This window comes from Schistocerca cancellata, chromosome 1 (genome assembly GCF_023864275.1).
Source record: "Schistocerca cancellata isolate TAMUIC-IGC-003103 chromosome 1, iqSchCanc2.1, whole genome shotgun sequence".
Lineage (NCBI taxonomy): Eukaryota > Metazoa > Arthropoda > Insecta > Orthoptera > Acrididae > Schistocerca > Schistocerca cancellata.
This window is the reverse complement of record NC_064626.1, coordinates 1050150959-1050169746: the sequence shown is the minus strand read 5'-3', so window position 1 is coordinate 1050169746 and position 18788 is coordinate 1050150959. Positions and strand designations below refer to the sequence as shown.

The following is an 18788-nucleotide window of genomic DNA, read 5'->3' as shown; positions in this document are numbered from 1 at the left end:
GAAACATATTACTTCCTCCAACATATACTGACATCCACTGTCATGAGACTGAATGCCATGTGGTGGCACTGCAGACACATCATATGATAAGGAAAATATAAAAGTCGAGCAAAGACAAGTAGGGAACCATTCTAGTGATGATATGGGGAAATCCATGGACACAAGTGACTTCGAAACTTCCTGGCAGATTTAAAGTGTGTGCTGGACTGAGACTCGAACTCGGGACCTTCGCCTTTCACGGGCAAGTGCTCTACCAACTGAGCAACCCAAGCACGACTCATGCCCCGTCCCCACAGCTTTACTTCTGCCAGTACCTCGTCTCCTACCTTCCAAACTTTACAGAAGCTCTCCTGCGAACCTTGCAGAACTAGCACTCCTGAAAGAAAGGATATTGCAGAGACATGGCTTAGCCACAGCCTGGGGGATGTTTCTAGGATGAAATTTTCACTCTACAGCGGAGTATGCGCTGATATGAAACTTCCTGGCAGATTAAAACTGTGTGCCGGACTGAGACTCAGCCGGCCGCGGTGGTCTAGCAGTTCTAGGCACTCACTCCGGAGCCACGCGACTGCTTTGGTTGCAGGTTCGAATCCTGCCTCAGGCATGGATGTGTGTGATGTCCTTAGGTTAGTTAGGTTTACGTAGTTCTAAGTTCTAGGGGACTGATGACCATAGATGTTAAGTCCCATAGTGCTCAGAGCCATTTGAACCGTTTGAACTGAGACTCGAACTCGGGACCTTTGCCTTTCGCGGGCAAGTGCTCTACCTACTGAGCTACCCAAGCATGACTCATGCCCCGTCCCCACAGCTTTACTTCTGCCAGTACCTCGTCTCCTACTGAAAGAAAGGATATTCTGTAAAGTTTGGAAGGTAGGAGACGAGGTACTGGCAGAAGTAAAGCTGTGGGGACGGGGCGTGAGTCGTGCTTGGGTAGCTCAGTTGGTAGAGCACTTGCCCGTGACAGGCATCTTATCCGCATGGCTGTAACGGATCGTGCAGCCACTTCTCGATCCCTGAGTCAAGAGATGGGGGCGTTTGCAAGACAACAACCATTTCCACGAACAGTTCGACGACGTTTGCAGCAGCATGGACTATCAGCTCGGAGACCACGGCTGCGGTTACCGTTGATGCTGCATCACAGACAGGAGCACCTGCGATGGTGTACTCAACGACGAACCTGGGTGCACAAATGGAAAAATGTCTTTTTTTGGATGAATCCAGGTTCTGTTTACAGCATCATGATGGTATCCGTGTTTGGCGACATCGCGGTGAACGCACATTGGAAGTATGTATTCGTTATCGCCATACTGGCGTATCACCCGGCTTGATGGTATGGGGTGCCATTGGTTACACGTCTCGGGCCTTTCTGGATACAGAAAATGTTCGACCGCTGCCCTGGCCAGCACATTCTCCAGATCTCTCACCAATTGAAAACGTCTGTTCAATGGTCGCTGAGCAACTGGCTCGTGACAATGCGGCAGTCACTAGTCTTGATGAACTGTGGTATCGTGTTGAAGCTGCATGGGCAGCTGTACCTGTACACGTCATCCAAGCTCTGTTTGACTCAATGCCCAGGCATATCAAGGTCGTTATTATGGCCAGAGGTGGTTGTTCTGGGTACTGATTTCTCAGGATCTATGCACCCAAATTGCGTGAAAATGTAATCACATGTCAGTTCTAGTATAATATATTTGTCCAATGAATACCCGTTTATCATCTGCATTTCTTCTTGGTGTAGCAATTTTAATGGCCAGTAGTGTACATTCTGTAAATCAGGATATGTGGCAATCTAGGCAGGTCTGAGAATAAGAGTACGAGTACAATGCTGGTACGGTTACAAGTGTTTTGAAGTACAGCATTTAGTGCACATTGTTGAAAGGGGTTGTGCAACAGATGGCACCTATGTGTTTCCAAGCTGACCCAACAACACCATCAATTAAGATTACTATGGCCGCAGAATAACTGATACTGCACATTGGCTCAGTGGAAACACATTGCCTGGTCAGATGAATCAGGTATCTTCGGCTGCAACATCGATTGTTGTGCCTGGATATGCCATCATCTAGGCAAATGGAGGCTCCAAATAAGCACCACGTCGTAGATGTTGGCCAATGGGGGAATATTAAGCAATGGGAGACATTCACCTACGGACTTGTGGTAGTAATCAAGTGTAAGATGCCAGCTGTGCACTACATGAACATTATTGTCAACCACTTGCATCCCTTCATATTTGATGTCTTCCACAGCATTATTGTGAGCTACCTGCATCCCTTCAGGACTGATATCTTCTCCAATGGCTATGGTATCTTCCAGCAGTGTAACTATCCATGTCACAAGGCCAGAATCATGATATAGTGGTTTGAGAAGCATGTCTTGGGTGCCAAATTCACCTGATCTGAAGCCAGTGGAACATGAACCACCAACACATAATTTACAGGAATGGTGTGGCCTGTGCACAGACATATGGTGCCACATACCAAGGACTTGGCAAATACATATTGCACCCAATGGCTGTGGTATTGCATTATAAAGGTGGACGAAGGTGCTGTTATGCAGGTGATCACAATATTTTGCCTCATCAGTGTATGTGTAGCACATTGAAGACAAGGGCACAAATTAGAGGAATTCAAGCATGTACAGAGCAGTACTGACAGTCTTTCTTTACAGTTTTATCTGTAACAAGGATAGAAAAAGGGGATAAGATTCTGAAGTACCATGTACTCTTTGTCATACAGCTTACATTGGCTTATGAAAACAGTATTGCCCAAATTGTGTAATACTAAGACTTTATTAACAGAACCTCATTTGTAAATCAACTCACCCATGTCTGTGTTTTAATGCATATGCCACCAAAACTTTATTGCAAGGAAGATGTGAAGTCAAGCTGACAAACATGAATAAGGTTCTGTGATCTGAGTGGCTCATGAACCGTGTTACGCTCGGTTAACTCACAAGATAGCTGCCACAAGAAATCTTCCTGTGGATCTAAAGAAGAGATTGCATCCCAGATAGTCATGGGCATTTAGTCTGGAGCCTGCTGGCTGGCCGTGAAATAGTAAGCAGTCTTGTCTGCACCACAATCTGTAGTCATTTTTCCATTTGTCAAATAAAATGTGGTGGCATTAAGAACTTACGTCTCAGCCATGGGGATGTTTTTATTTAACTACTGGTTCACTTACAAACATAAGAAAAACAAGGCATCAACTTCTCCTGTAGTACATGCAAACAACAGGATGTAATGACAATAAAAGTTAGGTAGAGAGACTTATTCATCTCATAAAACACAATTTCAAATCAATATTGATTTGATATATTGGAGACACACAATGATTTTTACCTTTTTTTACCTACAATTCTAGCAGCACACCTTTCAGACTCTTCGCTGTGGTGATGCACTGGGACATTATAATTGAATAGTTAGCGCAAGAGCCTTGTTATCCTTTTATTTTGTTTCTCAGTTGCGCCACAGTTCACCACTTACTTACTTACTTACTCTCCAGGCCCCACAAACCACAGCCAATTTTCGATCTTGTCAAATAGCCTCCTCCATAGCATTCTGTCCTTGGCATCTCCTTCCCTTGCTCCAAGTATATGAAGATGCTTGGCCACCTGGTCACTCCATCTTGTTTTCAATCTGCCTAAAGGTCTTTGGCCTACAGGTTTCTTCTCTGACACTTCTGTCAGCCATGGTCCTTCCTCTCTTCTACAGGTATGGCTGGCCCATTCAGTTTCCTTGTCTTGGCCTCCACAACAGCACCTGATCCATTGTCTGTCTCCCTGAGCTCCTTGTTCTTTCTTTGTTGGCATTCATCTCCATCAAAAATTGGTCCAAATATCTTCTGCAGGATCTTATTTTCAAAATATTTTATGTTTCTCTCTGTACAGTTACCTATTCTTCACTTGTCCACCCTGCATAGTGATAATGATCTGGTCTTTATTGTGATTCTTCCTGAAGAAAATGACAGTAATTTCTTGAGTGAATATAATGCTCTAGATTTTGCATTGATCCTCACATCTATTTCTTGTTTCTCATCATTTCTGTTATTTACTACCATCCCCAGATATTTAAGGTCATCTGATTCTTCAAACACGTGGTTATCATTCAGTGGGATTTTCTGTTTTTTTGTCTTGGAATTTCTTTGTACTCTCATGAATTTTGTTTATTTGTCATTTCTCCAAACCAACTCCCATTTAAACAGCTTTCTTGCCAATGTTTTCAGGTCATTTAGATTTTCAGCAATCATCTGCAAAAATCAGTAGGCTATTTCCCTCTTCTGCTATGCTTGCTGCAGCCAGTGCTTCCCATATTATAATGCTAAATGACAGTGGTGAGATTCCACATTTCTAATAAAATTTGACCTCCTTCTGACTGACTTGTACAGTGCCCTGACAGAATATTCTAGGATGTTGCTGATATTTGATTTATGGGCACAAGGCTATGGTCCAAGGCATAATTCTAAGCCTCACATTTGGTCTTCCATTGGTGGAGACTTCATCTAGTCCTAAATAACATAACTGTACCCCATATGGCCTGTGGTTCAATATACCTAAGTGGTTATTTCTTGGTAACTATGAAGAGAATGCAGTAGACGGCAGCTCATGCACATTTGGCAAGCTATGTCAACTAGCTCTGTGTCTCACCCAGTGCACAGTGACTAACAGCCATTTCATGAGTGAGCTTTTGTTGTGTTACTGTTTCAGGTAAGTTTCTTGTGTTACTCATTCGTTAAACTTTTTCTACAAACGTGGTACTGTTTCAGGTACTTCATGTACCTTTGCCGAAGTTTGGGAAAAATTCATGATCATATCTAACATCATATCTGGGTTTAAGGCTACTGGACTGGATCCGTATGATCCTAATGCAATTCCAGAACCTGTATTTGAATCTAGTGCAGCTTCCGATTTACAAAGTTCTGCATCTTCAGAACGTCTGCCACCATCAATTCTGCAAAAATCAGGTGACACTTCCTCTTCAGAGCCTGGACCTTCAGGTGCGCCAAACAGAAATTTGAATAGAGTACGCATATTGTCTGTGGGGAAGGATGACTCTGTCATTGATTCAGATGACACTGGAGCAGCTGATAATGAGCATATTTGCTGAGCTACTCCCAACATCAGGTATAAAAAAAAGGTACTCAGGTGTCAAAGAGAAAACCTGCTCTGAACAGTAAAGGTATCATTTTGAAGAAACCACTAGTTTTGACAAAAGATAAGATCAGAATTCCTAGAATACCCAAAATACAGCCACACCTATCCAAGAAGTCAGCACAAAAAGCCAAATTGACACAAGGATAAACCTTGGTTTTGTAATACAAGCAAAGAAGATTCAGTGAAAGATGTGTGGGTGTTTGGTTCAAATGGCTCTGAGCACTATGGGACTTAACATCTATGGTCATCAGTCCCCTAGAACCTAGAACTACTTAAACCTAACTAACCTAAGGACAACACACAACACCCAGTCATCACGAAGCAGAGAAAATCCCTGACCCCGCTGGGAATTGAAACCGGGTGCGGGAAGCGAGAACGCTACCGCATGACCACGAGCTGCTGTGTGTGTTTCATTTGTGTTCATTACATCCATGAGGAATGTGGCAAATTAATGAAAGAGTACAAGGGCAGTTTTACATGTCAAGCTGCGAGGACAGTGATACACAAAATGTAAAAATATTTTTCTGTCAGTTCAGCGTAATAAATAGCTTGTTGTTGTTGTTGTTGTTGTGATCTTCAGTCCTGAGACTGGTTTGATGCAGCTCTCCATGCTACTCTATCCTGTGCAAGCTTCTTCATCTCCCAATACCTACTGCAGCCTACATCCTTCTGAATCTGCTTAGTGTATTCATCTCTTGGTGTCCCTCTACGATTTTTACCCTCCACGCTGCCCTCCAGTACTAAATTGGTGAACCCTTGATGTCTCAGAACATGTCCTACCAACCGATCCCTTCTCCTGGTCAAGTTGTGCCACAAACTTCTCTTCTCCCCAATTCTATTCAGTACCTCCTCATTAGTTACATGATCTACCCATCTAATATTTAGCATTCTTCTGAAGCACCACATTTCGAAAGCTTCTATTCTCTTCTTGTCTAAGCTATTTATCGTCCATGTTTCACTTCCATACATGGCTAGACTCCATACAAATACTTTCAGAAATGACTTCCCAACACTTAAATCAATACTCAATGTTAAAAAATTTCTCTTCTTCAGGAACGCTTTCCTTGCCATTGCCACTCCACATTTTATAACCTCTCTACTTCGACCATCATCAGTTATTTTGCTCCCCAAATAGCAAAACTCCATTACTACTTCAAGATTCTCATTTCCTAATCCAATTCCCTCAGCATCACCCGACTTAATTCGACTACATTCCATTATCCTCGTTTTGCTTTTGTTGATGTTCATCTTATACCCTCCTTTCAAGACACTGTCCATTCCGTTCAACTGCTCTTCCAAATCCTTTGCTGTCTCTGACAGAATTACAATGTCATCAGCGAATCTCAAAGTTTTTATTTCTTCTCCATGGATTTTAATACCTACTCCGAACTTTTCTTTTGTTTCCTTTACTGCTTGCTCAATACACAGATCGAATAGCATCGGGGAGAGGCTACAACCCTGTCTCACTCCCTTTCCAACCACTGCTTCCCTTTCATGTCCCTCGACTCTTATAACTGCCATCTGCTTTCTGTACAAATTGTAAATAGCCTTTCACTCCCTGTATTTTACCCCTGCCACCTTCAGAATTTGAAAGAGAGTATTCCAGTCAACATTGTAAAAAGCTTTGCCTTTCCTTAATCTTTCTTCTAAGATAAGTCGTAGGGTCGGTATTGCCTCAAGTGTTCCAACATTTCTATGGCATCCAAACTGATCTTCCCTGAGGTCAGCTTCTACCAGTTTTTCCATTCGTCTGTAAAGAATTTGCGTTAGTATTTTGCAGCTGTGACTTATTAAACTGATAGTTCGGTAATTTTCACATCTGTCAACACCTGCTTTCTTTGGGATTGGAATTATTATATTCTTCTTGAATTCTGAGGGTATTTTGACTGTCTCATACATCTTGCTCACCAGATGGTAGAGTTTTGTCAGGACTGGCTCTCCTAAGGCTATCAGTAGTTCTAATGGAATGTTGTCTACTCCCGGGGCCTTGTTTCGACTCAGGTCTTTCAGTGATCTGTCAAACTCTTCACGCAGTATTGTATCTCCCATTTCATCTTCATCTACATCCTCTTCCATTTCCATAATATTGTCCTCAAGAACATTTCCCCTGTATAGACCCTCTATATACTCCTTCCGCCTTTCTGCTTTCCCTTCTTTGCTTAGAACTGGGTTTCCATCTGAGCTCTTGATATTCATGCAAGTGGTTCTCTTTTCTCCAAAGGTCTCTTTAATTTTCCTGTAGGCAGTATCTATCTTACCCCTAGTGAGATAATCCTCTACATCCTTACATTTGTCCTCTAGCCATCCCTGCTTAGCCATTTTGCACTTCCTGTTCTCATTTTTGAGACGTATATATACCTTTTTGCCTGCTTCATTTACTGCATTTTTGTATTTTCTCCTTTCATCAGTTAAATTCAGTATTTCTTCTGTTACCAATAGATTTCTACTAGCCCTCATCTTTTTACCTTATTGATCCTCTACTGCGTTCACTATTTCATCCTTCAAAGCTGCCCATTCTTCTTCTACTGTATTTCTTTCCCCACTCCTGTCAATTGTTCCTTTATGCTCTCCCTGAAACTCTGTACAACCTCTGTTCCTTTCAGTTTATCCAGGTCCCATCTTCTTAAATTCCCACCTTTTTGCAGTTTCTTCAGTTTTAATCTACAGTTCATAACCAATAGATTGTGGTCAGAGTCCACATCTGCCCCTGGAAATGTCTTATGATTTAAAACCTGGTTCCTAAATCTCTGTCTTACCATTAGATAATCTATCTGAAACCTTCTAGTATCTCCAGGGTTCTTCCATGTATACAACCTTTCATGATTCTTGAACCAAGTGTTAGCTATGATTGAGTGATGCTCTGTGCAAAATTCTATCAGGCAGCTTCCTCTTTCATTTCTTAGCCCCAATCCATATTCACCTACTACATTTACTTCTCTTCCCTTTCCTAATGTCGAATTCCAGTCATCCATGACTATTAAATTTTCTCCCTTCACTACTTCACTATCTGAATAATTTCTTTTATCTCATCATACATTTCATCAATTTCTTCATCATCTGCAGAGCTAGTTGGCATATAAACTTTTACTATTGTAGTAGGCGTGGGCTTTGTGTCTATCTTGGACACAGTAACGTGTTCACTATGCTGTTTGTAGTAGCTTACCTGCCTTCCTATTTTCCTATTCATTTCTAAAGCTACTCCTGCATTACCCCTATTCGATTTTGTATTTATAACCCTGTATTCACCTGACCAAAAGTCTTGTTCCTCTTGCCACCGAACTTCACTAATTCCCACTATATCTAACTTTAACCTATCCATTTACCTTTTTAAATTTTCTAACCTACCTGCCCGATTAAGGGATCTGACATTCCACGCTCCGATCCGTAGAATGCCAGTTTTCTTTCTCCTGATAATGACGTCCTCCTGAGTAGTCCCCGCCCGGAGATCCGAATGGAGGACTATTTTACCTCCAGAATATTTTACCCAAGAGGACGCCATCATCATTTAATCCCACAGTAAGGCTGCATGCCCTCGGGAAAAAATAGCTTATGTAAGTGAATAATGAACTATTTGGTAACCATTACATTTGTTGAATACATTCTTGGAAAGAATTTTGTGAGACTGAATCATAAGCATTGTTTAAGCTCTTTTCTTTTTTATATATGGTGTAAATACCATTCCTTAAAACTACCTTTGTCAGATAAGTAATTTCAGTTTAAATATTAGTTTGTGTAACACATTGGGAACACAGTGTACTCAAAATACCCAAAACCAATCTTTGTTTACAGTATTATTATGGCTTGTCTAATCATTTTACTTGCTCCATGTCATAATATTACAATCCAATTTGATGTACTGTACATTGCAACCAACCATCACAATTTATTGCCACTCACAAAAACATAAAAAATAACTTTCCTTGGGCAGGTCATTACCTTACATTCCAATCATATGTTTTACTTTTGTTTGCAATGATTCCTTCAAAATCCTGAAATGTAGTGCTGCCATAGAAGTGGTAACACGAGATCATGGGTCACTTGCACACAATGGATTCTTCTAAGTTCACACCGAGCGAGGTGGCGCAGTGGTTAGCACACTGGACTCGCATTCGGGAGGACTACGGTTCAATCCTGGGTCCGGCCGTCCTGATTTAGGTTTTCCCTGATTTCCCTAAATCACTCCAGGCAAATACCGGGATGGTTCCTTTGAAAGGGCACGGTCGACTTCCTTCCCTAATCCGATGAGACCGATGACGTCGCTGTCTGGTCTCTTCCCCCAAACAACCACAACCCTCTAAGTTCCACAAGTATTCTCTCCAGTGCCCCGACACTGATCATTTTCCACTAACTTGGGTGATATTTGTGCTAGATATATAGTAACTGGTATTATTTATTGAGTCGACATACATCTTCAGCAAGGCAGTTTACCATTCCTGAATTGTGTCAGATTGTTTTTCCGAGGAACGGTTCACGGGCGGCATAAACTGCCTGTGTAGCCTTCCACATCGCTGGTGTAGACTTCCACATTGCTGACCTCGCTCCTGTTGAGCACATCTGGGATACCACTGAGATGGTTGTGCATGTGGGCACTGCACTGGCCAGTCATGGGTGATGGCTGAGTGGTCTTCAGGATAGCTCTTCAACGTTTTAGAATAGTCATACCACATTGCGTCACGTCATTGGGGCGGAACCGGGGATAACATGCTACTAAATAGGTGTCTCGAAGTGCTTTGATAACTATCTGCAATTCTTGAAAGCTACTTTTGAATATGTTTTCGTAACTGGTGTACCACTGTGAAAAATTACCTAAAATACCGCTCTCAGGCTGTCTATCACGCCTGACTTTAAATCACACAAGCAGCCGAATTCACCCGCTCTTTGGAAGAAACAGTGCACTGAATGTTGATACGGCACCAAAGACCTTGTAAAAAATAACTAGACTCACTGATGGCGCTGCAGTCGCGGGATAATTTGAACCTTCGGCTGGACGCCATTACAGTGGTTGTAGTCTGATGTGTTGTGTAGTATTGTTGTTTATGAAGACCCTGATTCAACAAAAAAAATGGCTCTGAGCACTATGGGACTTAACTGCTGAGGTCATCAGTCCCCTAGAACTTAGAACTACTTAAACGTAACTAACCTAAGGACATCACACACATCCATGCCCGAGGCAGGATTCGAACCTGCGACCGTAGCGGTTGCACGGTTCCAGACTGTAGCGCCTAGAACCGCTCGGCCACTCCGGCCGGCCCTGATTCAACGTTGTATATTTGTTGGGGCGTACATACAGTATTTGTTACTCGTAATTCTACTGTCTGTACGTTCCAATCAAAAGAAGTACAATGGTGAAGAGCTGTGCAGCGATTAATTGTACAAATAAATTCAAGAAAGGAACGAATATTACATTTCACTGGTATGTGGATATTTTAAGTTGTTTTGTATGTCGGTGCACTTGCTTAATAAATGTTTTTGTAACACGGTATTAGCATAATGTCTGTGCATCTATTTGCAGGTTTCCTTTCTCAAAACCACAGCTGTTACAAAAATGGTTACACGCTGTCAGGAGGCAAGATTTCCGACCGACATAATACCATTTTATATGTTCTGATCATTTTGAAGAAAGCTGACTGATCTGTAGTGTTTTCATGGTCTAGGTTACTTTGAAACTTGATAATTTGGTCGTGAGTTGCCAAAGCACTATGCCGTATATAACGCACTTCTCGTCAGAAAATCTAAAGGAAGGTAGAGTCAGAAAATATCTATTAATATAGTGGGCAAATCTTCGAGTATTTTGATGCATTTTGCGTACATCTATCGTAAATGAACTAAGAAAAATGCTAGGGGTCTAGTCCATAGCTTTTAGCTACGGCAGATTCCATGTAGTACGTAAGATAAATTCATAAACTGTGACTAGTTGCTGTTTGTTCATAAATTAAAAAGTATATTGTAGTAACGTATTTAAATGAGGCATTATGTTTGTACCTAAGTCAAGGGAAGGCATTTTATAACCAAAAGCGATGTATAAACATTCGAACTCCGCGCGTCAGTTTACCACTCCAATGGCCGCCAGCCAGCTATTCAATTTGTCCGCGCTTCACAGTCGACCACTCTTGCAGTTGTGGGGGCCTGTACGGCACCCTCCTGTGATTACTTACATATCTAAATACTTCCGTGTCTGTCAATTTACCCAACTGTTGCGTATTTAAGTAAGAAAATCTCGTCTACAAAAGACGATAATAAGAACTGGAGATAACTAAGACAAAAATTAATTTGTTTTTATTTTAGTTCTAGTAGATCAGACGATAATCTCTGCCCACATCCAGTAATCAATCTGTTAACTACACAATACTATTAAATGAACGACGAAATACTACTGCATATGCAGAATAACTATAATAGTAGTTACATTAGTTGCCTATTGGGCCTCTTTTGTTTTATTTTTTTTTTAAGAAAAAGAAAATGCACCAAAGTCCAGCAGATGTAAGTACAGCTTATAATGAGTGGCTTAACTGCTACGAACAGTGGTTAACAACAGGTGGTCACCCTGTTGCCAGTCAAAAATGGCTTCGACGCATAAATTTTTAAAAGTGTGGTATTAGCGTTGTGATAGGAACAGCTCTTGGATACAGTGTCTGTTACAGTGTCTGTGAACAAAATGAAAGGAGGATTAGAAGAAGTCACAGGTATGATTTGTAAATTACTAAATCTGGAGGTTGATCTTAAGGTGTACTACGGCTATGGCTGGACGATGCTCGAAGCCTGTCACTCTCCGAACAAATAGCGGGCTCTAACGAAAAATGCCCCGCACTTGAGAAAACACACTCAAGGAAAGCTGCGCATATTTCTTGTTTTCAAGAGCTCATAATCGTTTGAAGCAACCAGTGAAGGCATCTAACCAGGAGCCCCGTAACTTGATAGCACTGTACTGAAACTAGATACGTAATTATTCTAGAAATTTGTGAGGCCAGTATTGAAATACCGCACCTGTAAGTAACATCGAATAATGCAACAGCACAGTAGTTGTTTCTCAGTCATAATTGTAGGTGCCACAATGTGATACTATTCAATTCACAGAATATACTTTCGTGGACTGGACAACCATACTGTAAAATGAAGATTTAAAAAAAAAATATAGAAAGCCATGAAGCAGGCAACAATATTCTTCACCTCTCAACATGTACAGTACTGACAGGTAAAATGGAGTAGTTTTGAAACCTGGTTAGCCTACAAAATCGGTAGGCAATATTGCCGAATAACGGTACTAACTTTGACCTGCAGGGGGACATTATCAAGTATTGTATGGGGTAGCGAGATCCTTTTATTCTGAATAAGTAGTGATTTCAGACGTGGTGGTTAGGTTAGGAGTTAATAACTTAACATAAATTTGTTTGTGAATCGATCTGCAATCATGATTGTTGTCGGCGAATCTAGATGGTTGTTGGATTGAGACCTGCACAGCGAAAATTAATCTACACATTCCACTCTATATCATGCTCTGGCGAATTATATTTCGTTGTGCCACCGGCTGTCTTCATACAGGCACCGGCTAAAATTTTAGCAAAAGTCTGAAAGCGATTACAAAGCAAAGGCTGTAGACGAGAAGTGTAAGTATTACTTGAAACCACGAAACAGTTGTATTTAAATTTTATCAAGTCATAAAAACTAGAACACTCCGAAATATTTTTCCTTCTCTTTTATCGCGTACTTCGCTATATTTTACATCAGTCTGATGCTTGTTAAACGTTCTGGATGTAAAGTTTAGACTATTAATATACAATAGTTTTATTATGATACGCCTTAGAATGTTTTCACAGCAAGTGCCCCCACATATTAATTGCACTGAGCAATATGTATGTCAACGTCTAAATTTTAATGTAACTTTCAAGGTATTAACGTCTGTAACGGAGGCTACACTTGTGGTCGCGAGAGTATTACCATTTAACTAGTTATCGTACCGGATAAGCCCACACTCATGAATCAAAAAAAGCGTAGAACGTCAGCTAGTTGTCTGTAGCGTATATGAACCCATCACATGCTCAGTATTATTGACACAATAATATTGTGTCAATATATTTGCACGGATGTGCGACGTCAAGAATTGCACAATAATATCGCGCTAAATTTACGTCTGCGGGGGGAGGGAGAGGGTCAGAACGCTGCTTATCTGCACCAGACTCAATGCGAAACGCAGAAAAACAGTCAAAAATATGTTTGAAAATGCGTTAGCTAACTGTTCCAGGGCACTAAAACACACTTGTGACTTTTTAGCGCACTTTGTAGCCATTTTTCATACGAAATTTACCAGACTGGCAGCTATTGCTGCGCTATGACAGAACGCAGCACAATGCTCGTTCAGCTGTCACGTCTGACGTAACTCACTGGCGCATTACGCACCGCATCCAGTGGGAAAACACCTTTACTATTTTTGCCATTATCCAGGGAACGACGCACTACGCCGGGCGCAATACGTCCTACGGGGCGCAAAATTCCTACTCGTGGGAAATCCCGGCATGTGTTGTGATGGAATTGCTCGTTTTGCAAAACAAAAGCAGAAATCATGCAGAACAAGCGTGAAAGATCTGAAAAGCTTCCAGAGCATTTCAGTGGGCCAGGGGCTCATTTAAAAATGGTTCAAATGGCTCTGAGCACTATGGGACTTAACTTCTGAGGTCATCAGTCCCCTAGAACTTAGAACTACTTAAAACCTAACGAACCTAAGGACATCACACACACCCATGCCCGAGGCAGGATTCGAACCTGCGAACGTAGCGGTCGCGCGGTTCCGGTTCCAGACTGTAGCGCCTCGAACCGCTCGGCCATCCCGGCCGGCGGGGCTCATTTAGGACGGCATAGATTTGTAATTCACAACTAATTACAAAAATAAAGTGATCTGCATAATGTATCTTGCACATGCGCTGAATTCTATGTATGTCTCTACTGTAACGATTGTTGCCAGCGAGATAAAGCAAGTGTTTAACGAAAACTGATTGAATGCTTATATGACCGTTATGTCTCTGCTGTGACGACTGTTGCAAGGAAAATAAACATGTTGCTCGCTGGACGTCTGAAGTAATCTCATATGTAAACTACGTAGTTTAGCACCCGCTATGTCGCTCGCATAGATTGCATAGATTTTTTAAATCGAATTTTTAAGTTGTTCAGAAATTGCAACACCCTCTAAACTCTTCAACCCAATTAAGGCCATAGAAGCATGTTCGTTTCCGAATGTATCGGTACTTCTGACCAGATAGCGATTCTGTAGATAGAGTCCAAGGTTTTTGTTAATCATTCCCTTTGCGTTCTTGTATTGATATTTCCATAGAAACTTTAATCTCCCAACACATTTCTTTATATCTAACCGAGAACAGAAGTACCAGTTTTAATAGATTTAGCTTCAAAAATTTTTTAATGTAGCTAAATATTTTCTTAAGGATTGTCATCATCTATTTCTCCCCCTTGGGAGGTGAATTCCCAAAAACACTGAAATACGTATTTTTTATTTCTAACTCATGAAGCATGGGTGGTGGGCTAGCGTGCCTCATCGATACAGATATCCGTACCGTAGGTGTAACCACAACGGAGGGGTATCTGTTGCGAGGCCAGACAAACGTGTGGTTCCTGAAGAGGGGCAGCAGCCTTTTCAGTAGCTGTAGGGGCAGCAGTCTGGATGATTGACTGACTTGTATCATTAGCAAAAACGGCCTTGCTGTGCTGGTACTGCGAACGGCTGAAAGTAAGGGGGAACTACAGCCGTAATTTTTACCGAGGGCATGCAGCTTTACTGTATGGTTAAATTATGATGGCGTCCACTTGGGTAAAATATTCCGGAGGTAAAATAGTTCCCCATTCGGATCTCCAGACGGGGACTACTCAGGAGGGCGTCGTTATCAGGAGAAAGAAAACTGGCGTTCTAAGTATCGGAGCGTGGAATGTCAGATCCCTTAATCGCGCAGGTAGGTCAGAAAATTTAAAAAAGGAAATGGATAGGTTAAAGTTAGATATAGTGGGAATTAGTGAAGTTCGGTGGCAAGAGGAACAAGACTTCTGGTCAGGTGAATACAGGTTATAAATACAAAATCAAATAGGGGTAATGCAGGAGTAGGCTTAATAATCAATAAAAAAAATAGAAGTGCAGGTAAGCTACTACGAACAGCATGGTGAACGCATTATTGTAGCCAAGATAGACACGAAGCCCACGCCTACCACAGTAGTACAAGTTTATATGCCAACTAGCTCCGCAGATGACGAAGAGATTGATTAAATGTATGATTAGATAAAAGAAATTATTCAGATAGTGAAGGGAGACGAAAATTTAATAGTCATGGATGACTGGAATTCGAAGGAAGAGACGGAAAAGTAGTAGGTGAATATGGAATGGGGGTAAGGAATGAAAGAGGAAGAAGCTGCCTGGTAGAATTTTGCACAGAGCATAACTTAATCTTAGTTAACACTTGGTTCAAGAATCATAAAATTGTATACATGGAAGGGTCCTGGTGACACTGGAAGGTTTCGGGTTATATAATGGTAAGACAGAGATTCAGGAACCTGGTTTTAAATAATAAGACATATCCACAGGCAGATGTGGAATCTGACCACAATCTATTGGTTATGAACTGTAGATTAAAAATGAAGAAACAGCAAAAAGGTGAGAATTTAAGGAGATGGGACCTGGATTAACTGAAAGAACCAGAGGTTGCAGAGAGTTTCAGGGAGAGCATTAGGGAACGATTGACAAGATCAGGGGAAGGAAATACATCAGAAGAAGAATGGGCAGCTCTGATAGATTAAATAGTGAAGGCAGCAGAGGATCAAGTAGGTAAAAAGACAAGGGCTAGTAGAAATCCTTGGGTAACAGAAGAAATATTGAATTTAATTGATGAAAGGAGAAAATATAAAAAATTCAGTAAATGAAGCAGGCAAAAAGGAATACAAAGTCTCAAAAATGAGATCGACAGGAAGTGCAAAATGGCTAAGCAGGGATGGCTAGAGGACAAATGTAAGGATGTAGAGGATTATCTCACTAGGGTAAGATAGATACTGCCTACAGGAAAATTAAAGAGACCTTTGGAGAAAAGAGAACCACTTGCATGAATATCAAGAGCTCTGATGGAAACCCAGTTCCAAGCAAAGAAGGGAAAGCGGAAAGGCGGAAGGTGTATATAGAGGGTCTATACAAGGGCAATGTACTTGATGACAATATTATGGAAATGGAAGAGGACGTAGATGAAGATGACATGGGAGATATGATACTGCGTGAAGAGTTTTACAGAGCACTGAAAGACCTAAGTCGAAACAAGGCCCTGGGAGTAGACAACATCCCATTAGAACTACTGATGGCCTTGGGAGAGCCAGCCCTGACAAAACTCTACCATCTGATGAGCAAGATGTATGGGACAGATCAAATACCCTCAGACTTCAAGAAGAATATAATAATTCCAATCCCAAAGAAAGAAGGTGTTGACACATGTGAAATCCGCCGAACTATCAGTTTAATGAGTCACGGCTGCAAAATACTAACACTAATTCTTTACAGATGAATGGGAAAACTGGTAGAAGCCGACGTCGGGGAAGATCAGTTTGGAATCTGAAGAAATGTTGGATCATGCGAGGCAATACTGACCCTACGACTTATCTTACAAGAAAGGTTAAGGAATGGCAAACCTACGTTTCTAGCACTTGTGGATTCAGAGAAAGCTTTCGACAATGTTGACTGGAATACTCTCTTTCAAATTCTGAAGGTGGCAGGGGAGTAGGTATTAAAATCCACGGAGAAGAAATAAAAACTTTTTGGTTCGCCGATGACATTGTAATTGTATCAGAGACAGCAAAGGACCTGGAAGAGAAGTTGAACAGAATGGACAGTGTCTTGAAGGATATAAGATGAACATCAATAAAAGTAAAATGAGGATAATGGAATGTAGTCTAATTAAATCAGGTGAAGCTGAGGGAATTACATTAGGAAATGAGACACTTATAAAGTAGTAAAAGAGTTTTGCTATTTGGGCAGCAAAATGACAGATGATGGTCGAAGTAGAGAGGATATAAAATGTAGACTGGCAATGGCAAGGAAAGCGTTTCTGAAGAAGAGAAATTTGTTAACATCGAGTGTAGATTTAAGTGTCACGAAGTCGTTCCTGAAGTATTTCTATGGAGTGTATGGAAGTGAAACATGGACGATAAATAGTTTAGACAAGAGAGAATAGCAGCTTTCGAAATGTGGTGCTACAGAAGAATGCTAAAGATTAGATGGGTAGATCAGGTAACTAATGAGGAGGTACTGAATAGAATTGGGGAGAAGAGAAATTTGTGGCACAACTTGACTAGAATAAGGGATCCGTTGGTAGGACATGTTCTGAGGCATCAAGGGATCACCAATTTAGTATTGGAGGGCAGTGTGGAGGGTAAAAATCTTAGAGGGAGACCAAGAGATGAATACACTAAACAAATTCAGAATGATGTCAGTAGCTACTGGGAGATGAAGAAGCTTGCACAGGATAGAGTGGCATGGAGAGCTGCATCAAACCAGTCTCTGGACTGAAGACCACAACAACAACAACAACTCAGAAGTCAAATACCAATTTTCATAGATGTAGTTTCAAAAATGCTTTAGTAATTCTTTAATGATTTAGTTTCAAAAAAACTTCCACCAACTATTTTACCCCCTTAGTGGTTGACTTTCCAAAAAGACTGAACATGTATTTTTTTTTGTTTCCGAATGTTAGCTTTCGTACTTCTAGCTTCAAAATTGCCTTAATAGCGACATATTTTCATTAAGTCCTTCATCCCCTATTTCACCCCCTTAGGAGTGGAATTTCGAGCAGTCACTTCTTAAATGACGCTTGCAGTGTAGATATACACCCCCCTCCAAATTTCAAGTTTCTATCCTTAGCGGATTGGGGTGGGGGGATGATGAGTCAGTGAGTGTGGCTCCATTTCACCCCCTTAGGGGCTGAATTTCCAAAACCAGTGAAACGTATTTTTTCATTTCAAACAGAGAAGCCAATCACCAGTTTTCAAAGATTTAACTTTAAAAATGCGTTTGCAATTAACTATTTTCATAAAACATTGCGCCCTCTATTTTACCTCCTTAAAGATTGAATTTCGAAAAACAATGACAATCGTATTTTTTATTTCCAATAGGGTAGCCAAATAAAAGTTTTCATACTTTTAGCCTGAAAAATCCATGATGAAATATTTCCATAAACGTTCATCCCCTATTTCATCCCCATAGGGGTTGAATTCCCAAAAACAGTGAAACACGTATTGTTTTATTTCTGAGAAGCCAAATACAAATTTTCATAGAGTTAGCCTTAAAATGCCTTCATAATGACACATTCTCATAGAATATTGCATCTGATTCCTATTTCACCCCCCTAGTCAAATACAATTGTTCATAGTTGTAGCTTTAAAAATATTGTTGTCATTTTTTGATAATGTTATTTAAAAATAAACTTTCACCTTTGATTTCATCCCCACAGAGGCTAAATTTTCAAAAATGCTGAAACACGTATTTCTTTATTTCTGGCCCAGAAACCAAATGCCAATTTTTGTAGGTCTAGCTTCAAAATTGCATCAAGAACAATATATTTTCAAAGAAACCCTTACGCCCTATTTCTCCCCCTGAGGGATAGGATATCGAA

At 40.9% G+C, this 18788-nt stretch overlaps 1 protein-coding gene across 1 annotated transcript in view; it reads right to left on the bottom strand.

The window, feature by feature from the left end:
* LOC126090494 (uncharacterized) overlaps window positions 1–18788 on the bottom strand; it is a 687867-nt gene that overhangs the window by 31104 nt on the left and 637975 nt on the right. The window lies entirely within an intron of this gene.